Genomic DNA, 11566 nt, shown 5'->3' with positions numbered 1-11566 from the left:
GTACTTATCGTCTCATTGTATAAATTAGGTAAGTACTAATCCTCATTTCTATGTTACGGGTGAATTGTTATACTCTTCTAAGTTTGGGACAGCTTCCAAATTTTATCCTTTTAATTCCATGAAATAGCTCCAAGAGTTCACTTAGCGTTTTTGCAGACATCACTTTCTCTGGGGCATTGTCATCCTTTTTATCACAATCACTTTTCTCCCTTTAGTTGATAAATTCACTTCCATTAAGTTCCTCCAACTGCATATCTAGAGACTCCCAAATGGTGGCCATGTCAACACCCCCAACATCAACTATTTCCTCCTCATTCCATTTGTGTTCAAGTACTTTTCACCTCCAGTATGACCATTCTTTGTTTCTTAGCTTCACTTCATCTTTGCCAGCTAATCCCCTCTCGAGTAGAGTTAACCCTTGAATATGGGGTTTGGGGTGCCAACCACCCTTGCAGTCAGAAACCCAAGTAAAACTTAAGTCTAACATAGTTGCCCTCCATGCATGTGGATTTGCAACTACAGATTGAAAAAGGAGTATTCATTCTATTAAAATGTTATGTGTTTTATCTTCAGGAAGCACAGAGACCGCCGAAGTACATGCTTTGCTCTTTGCATGAGAAGACTTCGTGCACAAACAGGCTTTGAAAGGAGTGATGCGATTGGCCATTGGTCATGATTGGTTCTTGTTTTTGTTGTAGTGGTTTGTGGATTAAAGAAGCAAAGTTTCTACTTTTATACTATTACTTATAATTAATATACGAGGGAGGACCCAAGAAAAACAGAATTATCTTCTGGAGGGCAGGCCACTTGTAGTGCAGGATTCCCCTGCGAGGTGAGTGTCCTAGGGACCCATCTGCATCATTGTACCAGCTGGCGTTGTTGTGAGAGGCTGTGTTCAGCTTCAGTGAATTTTTCTGAAGACTCAATGCGTTTGCCCATTTTATGATGGGTAATTTACAAGCACACCTGCCCGCACTGCGCTGAGTATTCAGCAGTTTTAGACCAAAAATGGCGTGACCACTGCGCCTCACCCTCCCTAATCACCCCATCTCATCCCAACTGACTTTTTTTTGTTGTTCCCCCTCATGAAAAAAGTCCTCAAAGGGAAACATTTTGTTGATGTGGAAGAGGTAAAACAAAAACCAGCAGAAGCACTAAAAGGCATCAAAATAGATGAGTTCAAAAATTGTTTTGAGCAGTTTTCTCCACTGGTGGATTGCATCAGATGGAGAATACTTTGATGGTGACTGAAGTTTAAACATGTAAGAATAAGTACACAATTTTTAATACATAAATTATGTTTTTTTGGGTCCCTGCCTTATCATATCATAGTAACTGAAATTTGAACGCTGTTATTCGGGGACTGATGTTATTTAACTACACCGTGGTTAACTGACATGTATGCTGACCAGAACCGTGCAAAGCAAGGACTGTTTGTATATATTCTGTGCTTGAAATGAATTCCTATATCAAGCCTCTATCCAACATTGTGGCAGAAATTAATTTCAGGCAATTCAGAATAATATCAGTCAACTAAGCATGCTTCTGCCCGCCCCCCCCACGCAGACACACATTTCCTGGCTCTCTTGAGAAGCAGTATTTTTAGTGGAAAGTATTTAAAAACATAATTCAAACAAACTTAAACAACCAGAGGCCTTGCTGGCTTACATCCCTAGAAGCCCAGAGGTAAGACAATGACTCCAGCTCATTTTCGCTCCAGGCATTCGGTCCTGCTTTACTCCACACATCAGCCTTAGCCACAGGTGCAGCAGTGAGGGCTCCACACGAGCCAAGACCAAAGAGAAAAAACCACCCTTTGAAAGTTCTTTCAGAGCAGTAAGAAAGAAAGTACCTTTTCAGAGTTCCCCTGAAACTCTCTTCTCAGTTCTTATTGGCCCAAATTGTGCCACGTGTCCATTTCTAGACCAACTACGGCAAGGGATATAGGATTAACTATTCCACTTAGGCCTATTCCTGGAACTGAAGCACATGAGCTCTGGGAGGGAGGGGTTGACATCCGAACAAAATCTGGGTTCTGTTGGGATGGGAAAATCAGGAAATGGGAGACAGCTAGCAAGGTCAATTTTACCATGCCCCTGTCCCTCTCCCTGCCATCAAGTGGCATCAGAGCAGGAGAAGGACAAACTGATGCTTTGTCCCTATCTGTTCAAATTGCCATCGGCTGAGTTGTACATTCTTTTTTCTGCTCTTTGGTCCCTGTTTTCTTTTTTGACAACCACTGTGAGTTCCTAGGGCACCCAGCCCGCTTCTCTGGTTTCCTCTGCTGGGTCTCCCTCTCCCAAGCACAGCCTCTGAGTGCTGATTCGCTCCGGCCTCTGTTCACCATGCCACACACAGCTCTCCAAGGAAACATGTTAGTTTTCTAGAATGATGATCTTTCAAATGCTTTGCACACAACGCAGGGGCCCAGTAAAGTCTGGTGAGGCTCGCTCTCAGTTTCTTTGCTGTGAGAGTTCCAGGCAAGACTGAACCCAGCCCTTCCACTGAAACCAGACCCTGAGGGTTTTTTTTCCTCCTTTCTCTATGTATTTTTGTTTGTTTCTTTTTATTGTTGGTGGTTGGGGGCGGGGGGGAGGGTGTGTGTGTGTGTTTTCAGCAGAGAACACCAGGTCACCTTACAGCACTCCAGAGACCACCAGGCCTAGTCAGACCAAAGCAGTCCCAGAAGCTTGAGCAAGTGCAGTTAGCAGCCAAATAACCCTCCGATGATCTCCAGAGCATAGCAGAACCAAAATTCATGGAACTCAAGTAACAGAGGTGCCGCGGTAGCCATTCAAAGCCCTCTAAAAAGCAAGCGGTCCCTCAATAAGGACGATCTGTGACTGGGCCAAACATGGACACAATCAAACTCTGCCCGACGGCAAGTGCTCCCCCACCCCCGGCCTCTTTCATGCCGCTCACCTTAGATGGCCTCGTTCCAAGATCACCCAATCAGAATATCACCTTGAATTAAAATTCATGATATGCATAGTCCCTCCTTAACCTTATTCTTTACATTTGCTTCAAATCTTTATTCCAGGAGACGAATTTGGGCTCTCTCTTCATTTCTTCACTGGGCTGTCCCATGAATACTGCTTTTGTCTGCAAAACACCTATTGTCTCAGAGTCTAGCTTCTCTGTACACAACAGGCAGAAGACCCACCAACTCCGGTCAATAACAGGACTGGGCCACAGTCCCATTTCCTGTTAAGTCTGCCTATTTGAAGCTGCCATTTTAAAACTTCAATTTGATACGCAAAAGCAATTAGCTTTTTCAGCACTGCAAGGCCACCTGGTAAAGTGTTTCCATCATTTTGAGGGCATAAATCTTAGAGAAACTCCAGTCCTATATACATACAAACATATAAAAGTGTTTATCATTCCATTTTTGCAACAACAAAAAGCCACAAACTAAAAGTACAACATGGATAAATTGTGATTTATTCATATTGCATATTACTATCCAATACTTAAAACAACATGCATTTGTCTAAAATGTATAATGCTGAATGGAAAAATGAGTTGTCAAAAGATATGTACATTTTACATTATGTTTTAAAACACTTGTAATAAATACATAAAAGGATAGACACAAAGAAAACACAATAGCATCAGAATAGGGTGACTTCTAGAAAGGAAGGGGTTTAAAAAAGAAGTAAGATGGGATCGTTGAGGGTATTTCAAATGAATCTACAACGTTTCTTTTTTTAACAAAGGAATCTGAGGCCAATATGGCAGGTGGTAAATCAACAGTTGGTAATTCTGGGATATAAATACCTGTGTCTTTGCTATATTAATCTCTGTACTACTCTCTATGTTGGAAATATTTTGTAATTTTAAAATTGAAATAAATATTTTTAATATAGTAATTTTAGAAAACGATTATCCTCTGTTTATGATAAACCAATGGTTCCTAGATTTAGGGTTTTCAGGGGTGTGGGAAGTTGCAACGTTTGTCAGAATATCTGCTGCCTCTGCCTGGAGGAAGTTTGTACATCCTCGCCATGCTGAACTCAGCAGAGGTCATGAACTTACTTTTCCCAATGAGATGTAGACGAAGTGATGCATGCTCTTTGGAGCAGAAGTTTTAAGTGACTGCTCATGGTTCTCCATGTCTGCATTTTCCTCTGCCGAGAAACCAGGGGTCCCAGGCAGGGGCTGCTTTGTCACTGTCTTAAGCAAGGAGCCGAGACATAACCAACCTACAGTGAACATGTGGCATGAGTAGAAATAAAACTTGTTCTCAAATCACTGAGATCTGGAGTGTTTACTACCTCAGCCTAATTTTAGGCTATATACAATTTAAAACCATAGCAAGTGAGGGACCAATGTAGTAAGGGCTGTCAAAGGCACTATTAGCACCATTTTTTCCTTCCATGCAGAAGACATTACAGCAAAGTCAGAAAGAGTTACCGTATTTTGTTGTGTATAATGCACACTTTTTGCTCAAATTTTTAAGGGAAAAGTAGGATGCACATTATACATGGATAGTACCTGAAATACCTTGTACCTGTTCTTGTGATTTGTAATTACGTGGTGCATAAAATTTCTTGTATTGTAATATGTTTAAAAATAAATGCCAAAATTCCTTTATAATACAAAAATAAGTATCTAAATATAAATAAATAAATAATTGAATTTAAATGAAAGATCGTTTTCCTGAAAGTTCGGGCCAAAAATGTGGGTATGCATTATACATGGCAAAATACAGTGTTCCTTTCTTTTTAAAAATTTTATTGTTCAAATACATTTGTCTCTGTTTACCCGTCACCACTTACCCCTGCCCTTCCCACCCCCACCTCCCTCCCTCAATCCCTCCCCACCTTGGCTCCATCCAAGTGTCCTTCATGCATGTTCTTGATTTGACCCTTTGTTTCCCCACTACCCCCCTCCCTCCCTCCCTCTTGTTTCTGTTGGTTTCTTTTTCCTTTCAGTGTTGCTGGTTATATTTTCCTTGCTTGTTTGTTTTGTTGATTAGGTTCCACTTATAGGTGAGATCCTATGGTATTTGTCTTTCACCCCCTGGCTTATTTCACTTAGCATGATGCTCTCCAGTTCCAGCCATGCTGTTGTGAAGGGTAGTAGCTCTTCCTTTCTGCTGCGTAGTATTCCATTGTGTAAATATACCATAGTTTTTTGATCCACTCATTTACTGAAGGACACTTAGGTTCCTTCCAGCACTTGGCTATTATAAATTGTGTTGCTAAGAACATTGGGGTGCATAGGTTCTTTTGAATTGGTGTTTTGGGATTCTTAGGGTATAATCCCAGCAGTGGAATCGCTGGATCAAAAGGCAGTTCCATTTTTTAGCTTTTTGGATTGGAAGAATTAACATCATCAAAATGTCCATACTACCCAAAGCAATTTACAGATTCAATGCAATCCCTATTAAAATACCAATGATGTATTTCACAGACATAGAACAAACATTTAAAAAATGTATATGGAATCATAAATGACCCCGAATAACCACAGCAATTTTGAGAAAGAAGAATAAAGTAGGAGGGATCAAAATACCTGACATCAAACTATAATACAAGGCCACTGTAATCAAAACAGTCTAGTACTGGCATAAGAAAATACAGTGTTTCAACTCAGTAAATTCAACAGGTTGAAAACTTAACTTTGCCCCTTACCCACTACTGCCATAGCCCAATTTTGTAGGGTGCCACTTTGAGTGGTATCGGGGACTGTAGTCCCGCCCATAAGCCTTGACCAGGACACTGGCAATGCAGAGACAAGCAAGACCCGATAACTCTGAGGGCCCCGGGGAGGGGGCGGGGGGATCAGACTTAGGAGTAAACTACACTCCTTGAAGCAGGCTTTGTCTCTCCCTCAAACTCTCTTAAGCTTGTACCAGATAACCAGCTCAAGGCTGGGAAAGAAATTTACAAAACTCCTGGACCCTCACCCAAATCCCAGCTGGCACTATAATGTTTGCCTAACCCGGACCTGAAGCAGTTCCACGTGTTCCTGCCATTGTCCTCTTTAAACAGCCCCTATTCTGTGTAAGCTTAAGCTACTGATGTAGTTAGATCACCTATACCTCCCTGCTACCTGTCCCCGACCTGTAACCCTCTCAAAAAAAGCCATTGAGCACAGGGGCTCCGGGCATTCTCCTGGTCAGAGAATCGCCTTCCCCTTTCCTTGACAGGCAAACGGTGTCTGGAAAGACTCATTCTTTCATCCATGGTGAACCGGGGGATTTCATGGGACGAGTCCCCCATACAATTTGGCATCATACTTATGAAAAGCTTCATCATAAACTGGCTTTGGGGATAAACAAGTGATTTCAACCTGAGGTGTAGAAGAGTATTCAAGGGGTAGGCATACACTAAAATAACGTCAAGGGAATCAACTTTTCCTGTATCTTCAAATTCTATTTGTAGTCATTTGTAAAACTGATAATTTTAGTAATTATTAAAACAGATAAACTTGATAGCCCTGATAATCTCTGGCCAACTTTATGTTAGTATAACTGTAATGTTGTGTTGTGATAGTTCTTTGTCCCTATCTCTCCCTCTTTTAAAGTTCTTTCACCCATTAAAAAAGAAGCACTTACCTCCTACGTAATTGAAGGCTGCACAGGTACACTGTTTGGGCTGGAGGAATCAGTGGGTGTTCGTCACAGGGACAATTTTAAACACTGGTATCTGTGCTGAGAAAGTAAATGACACTCTAATGACTGGGAAACAAACCCTTTGGTAGCTGAGGTAGCTTCCAATTCTTTGCTCTCGGTACCATTGAAGCAAAACTAAGCAGTTGTTCACTGATCATTAAACATATATAAATATATTAAAAGAGTATTCGGTCATATTTGACAAGTAACTCACAAACAATTTGAAGAATTGAGTTATGTTGCCTATAAAATTTCTTCCAGTCCCATTACTTATTTCTGTGAATGAAGTTTCTCAAGGCTTGTAACTAGAAAAGAATGATACAGACAGTATCAATGTGCACTCTTTTCTCATTCTAGCCATAATAAATATTCATCATAGATAAGTGAACTAATATTTTAAAAAGCTATCTATCTACCTCTATAAGAGTAGATGCCCAAATAAAAATCTAATTTTTTAGCGTTTAAAAATCATTGATTAATATTTGTATTTTTAATCAATTGTATACTAAAAGAATAGAAAACCTACATTCTTATAGTCACAGAAACATTTTGTAACTTTTAAATTACAAAAATTTTCTAAATTTTTAAATTCTAATTTATATATTTATTATTGTTACAGAGAAATATACATATATAAAATATGTATAACATTTTAAACTTACATAACTAAGCTATATATATGTATGAAGCATTAGGATATGTCTAATGGGGAAGTGGGATTCAAATATAAGTTTAAAAATGAAAAGAAATTATGTAAAAATGACTTATTTAAAAGAGCATTCTCAGATAATTTAAAAATAGCTGATAGTGTATACAAAATCCTTTAGATTCTCTCTGGATTCTATTGTATACATTTAAAGGAATGACATGGCAGTTTTAGGGGATTATATTTTTTACAATTACTTAAACTTATAATTTAAATATTTATATACCAACTTAAAAATGTACATGGAAATTTCAAATTATTCTAAGGGACAGAGCAACACCATCTGCAGGGCGCTCTCCAGTTCCCCAGGGACGGACCGTCTCACCCCATCCCTCCTGCTTCAGCTCCCCGTAGGCTCCCAGCCTTGTCCACACGGTGGCAGTAGTGTCTATGCAGAAAGATGAGTTTCCAAATCTAGACGGGTGCTAAATCATTCCCATATTTCATTTGCAATCAACATGTTAAACAAATAGTCTACATATTGCATTAGAACAATAAATGTCCACTGTGACTTACCATGGCTCAATTTCAAATTATTTCATTAAATTTTCTAGTCATGTAACAAATAGGCTAGAGCTATAAATATTAGTGCTGTATAAATCTCTTTTCACCCACCTGGGAATGACTCGGACACTAAATTCATTTTTTACACTCCTCTCTGCTTTTCTCCGCTGCTTGCCGTCTCTCCCCACCCCACCCCCAACTTCAGTTGCTAGGCAACTAAAAGAGCTTTGTTGTTCTTGAACACTAACTATTAACTGCCTTCAATTTCTCTAATGAGAACATGGCTGCAGCCCAAATTACCTCCTTTTCCTGAAAAACAGAGCAGGGTGCATATGACTTGTGCTAATAGGAAGGCAAATCACAGCCCAATAGATAAGTGCAAGAAAAGAAAATCCAAAATTCTCAAGCAACTCTGACACACTACTCAAACACAGAGTTCACTTTGCCTTATTAAAAAGATCATGATATTATGGAGCACCCATTATATGCTGGGCACTTCACATATATGCTAGAGGGCTTCACATTTATTATTTCCTTCAATATTCAAAATATTATTTCTCTTAATATGCACCCTATTATAGGACAGAATAATTTTATAAGATACCACTGGGTGCTAGGTATGCTTTGTTTTGTTTTTGTTTTTGAGAAAAAGTTATTGACAAAATGGAAATGGGAAAAGAAAACTTGGATAACCATTCATCAGTGATTCCTAGGCAAATTTTTTAAATTTTAATTCTTACTTTAATTTTCCAGTTCAGAAAGCTAAGACAAATAGAAGTTAAATGACATGCCCTTATAGTAAAGGGCATATTTAGATTCTGACAGATTCTAATATCATCATGGCACATTGCCTCTTGCCTATATGGGGTTCAGAATATTGTAAGAATTGCTATCTTACCTCTTTGATTTATCAAAAGGCATTCTTTTGTCCAACATGTAAAAGTATGGTGAGAATTTCTACCAGAGTACAACTCCGGTAGCTCTTCTCTCTATGCATGGATGGTATGTTTGCAGTCTCTTTATGAGCAGAGTTGGACTGGCTCAAGTTCAAACCCTGCTTTGCCATTTGTGTAGTTTGAGAAAGTCACCTCCTTACTTTGGGCCTCAGTTTTTCCTTTATCAAAATAAAAATGAATAGTATCTACCTCATGAGGTGACTTGAAAATTAATGTATTAGACAGGCTATGTTAAACTACTATACCAAGTGGACTCCTAAATGTATAATGGCTCAAATGTTAAGCAGGTTTCCTTCTCACTCACATTGCAGTTTAAGGCAGCCATGGCGCACGGGCAGCAGCTCCCGGCTTCGGGCTTAATAGGTTGCTAGCAGTTCCTCAGTCTTCGACACATGGCTCTCGAGATGACCCTGGCATGATCTCCACCCAGGTAAGCTAGAAGTGGGAAAGAGTGGGAGAAGCATTCAGTGAAAGGCTTTTTAAAGTCAGACCTGGAACTGGGCATCACTTCCACTCACATTCTATCAGCTGGGACTCAGCTGCGCAGATACAGCCATCTGTCTGCAAGAGGCTGGAAGATGTAATGTGGCTGAGTTCCCAGGAAAAGGACCTAGAATTTGGGGAACACGTACCAATGTCTGCAAAGAATCATGTTTCTGTAATCATTTCTTACCACACCCATAGGAAGAGTTCAGTAAGTGTTGGTTTCTTCCCCCCTCCCTCCGTTCTTCCTGGTCTTTCTTTCTCTTTCCATCATCCATTCCTCTATGTAGAAAATGTCTTGAATCAGGTATAACTGTTGATTACATTATAAAAATTCTTCAACTGACATTCAAAGTGTAAAATACAGATGAGATGGTTTTTATAGCAAAAACTTCTTGTCAAGTAGGAATTTAGGCCTACCTAATAAACGTTAGCTATTTTAATTATGATTTCCTCTTTTCTAAGTCATCAATGGCTACAAAATATTTGATTTACTAAACCACAAAATGAAAAAAATATTCAAAACCATAGTTTTGAATAGCATTCTCCACATTTCACGTCATAAATATTCTTGAATATTATCAGTAATCACAGTTGAAAGAGTCTCTCAAGGTCAATTTGTCATATTTCCTCAGTTTAGAGGTGAGAAAAATAAAGTGTAAAGTGAAGTAATGTACCCAAAACCCCTAGCTAGTAAGTGGCAGGGCTGGGGTTCTTGAAATCTAGTCAAGATGATAAGGAGAAATGTATCCAAAGCCCTTATCAAGTGCTCAAGCAATGGTTGTGACTATTGAAGAAGTGCATACAAAGTGCTTTGAGAACCCAACCAGGAAAATGACTCTGCTGTACTTTCTGATTTTACTTTGAAGACAAGTTTAAAGTGACTGATAAGAGGGAGAAAAAATGGGTTTTGTTTCTAGATAGTGGCTCTGAGATGAATCCCTAAAGCAGCTGGCTTGAAGCAGTGTGTGTATAAGAGAGAGACACACAGAGAGAGACAATGCCCATATGCTTTTGAAATTTGTCTGCCAGTGAGAGAGCGAGAGTACTTGTTTTCTCAGAAAATGAAATGGAAGTTTCAATAGAACAGAAGACAATGTTATCTCTGTTGAGGGAAGGAGTCAGTTATATTTGGTGGCTACTCCCTGGTTACTTGCATGCTACCTTGCTAGATCTGATCTCACTACTTCACAGATATGCTTCCTTTTTTATAGTAAATAGTACAATCATTCCCTTCTGCTCATGGGTTACAAGTTTTATTACCACTATAAATCTTAACTATAAAGTCACTTCTTATTTCATTTAAGTCAACTAGAAAGACAAAGTACTCAGCCAGGTTGTATTTGACCCAGAAAAGCAAAAAGCCTTCAACTCCCTTGAGTTTCACAGCAACCGGTTGGAAACTTTTGGCAAAGCGTAGCTACACATTCACCGAGCTATTGGGTGGAGAGTCAGGTGCCACTCATCAGATATAGGTTCGCACGATGACAGAGTTTTCCAAAGCCTGTTTTGTGTGCTGCTGTACATCCAATACCTGGTCAGTCTTTTGCTCATATTAGATACTCAACATATATTTTTGGAATAAACGCTCTGTCCTGTTTTTGTGACCTGATGTTTCTGCTGAGTTTCATTTTGCAAAGGAATATGTTACAACAAAATTTTATTTCTTTTCTCTCTCTCTCTTTCTCTCTCTCTCACACACACTCCCAGCTGCTATAATACAGGAGTTGTACTATGGCTTTATTTATCTAGGACCCAGAATCCTTTTTCTGCCTTTCTGACAGGGAAATATATGATGTCTTACACAAAATAAAATCATAATGATGAATTAAGAGATGTCACTGGAGGGAGGATCAAAGGAATCACATCCAAGAAAAACACCTATAGACTCTTTCTCTCAATGGCCACTATTTACTCTGTTCAAAATATTGCAAAGAAACATTTCCTTGAATATTTAGAAACCAAAAGTTTCTTGATAATGGGAGGAGAGGGATGACCAATGCTTGGGCGACCTGGCGTAAGCATTCTTATATGACACCAACTTTTTCATCCCTCTATTTTTCCAACAATTATGGATGCATTGGCTGGACATTTTGTACGTCTTCGAGTGGAATGTAGCTGCAAGCTCTGACGATGACCCAAAGTCCCCTTTCTTTCCAGGCTAATCTCAGATCTTCCATGTTTCTCCCTATTATTTGTTCAGTCATTTTATTTCTACAAGAATTGAGCAGCAGAAATTTTGCCATTATAGGATAAAGGTAGGAACATTTGAGGATATAAATGTAAAATGATGCTTCC

The sequence above is a fragment of the Pteronotus mesoamericanus genome, unplaced genomic scaffold (genome assembly GCF_021234165.1).
Source record: "Pteronotus mesoamericanus isolate MK-2021 breed Mesoamerican mustached bat unplaced genomic scaffold, CSHL_Meso_final contig_56, whole genome shotgun sequence".
NCBI lineage: Eukaryota > Metazoa > Chordata > Mammalia > Chiroptera > Mormoopidae > Pteronotus > Pteronotus mesoamericanus.
Note: the sequence above shows the minus strand (reverse complement) of the source record.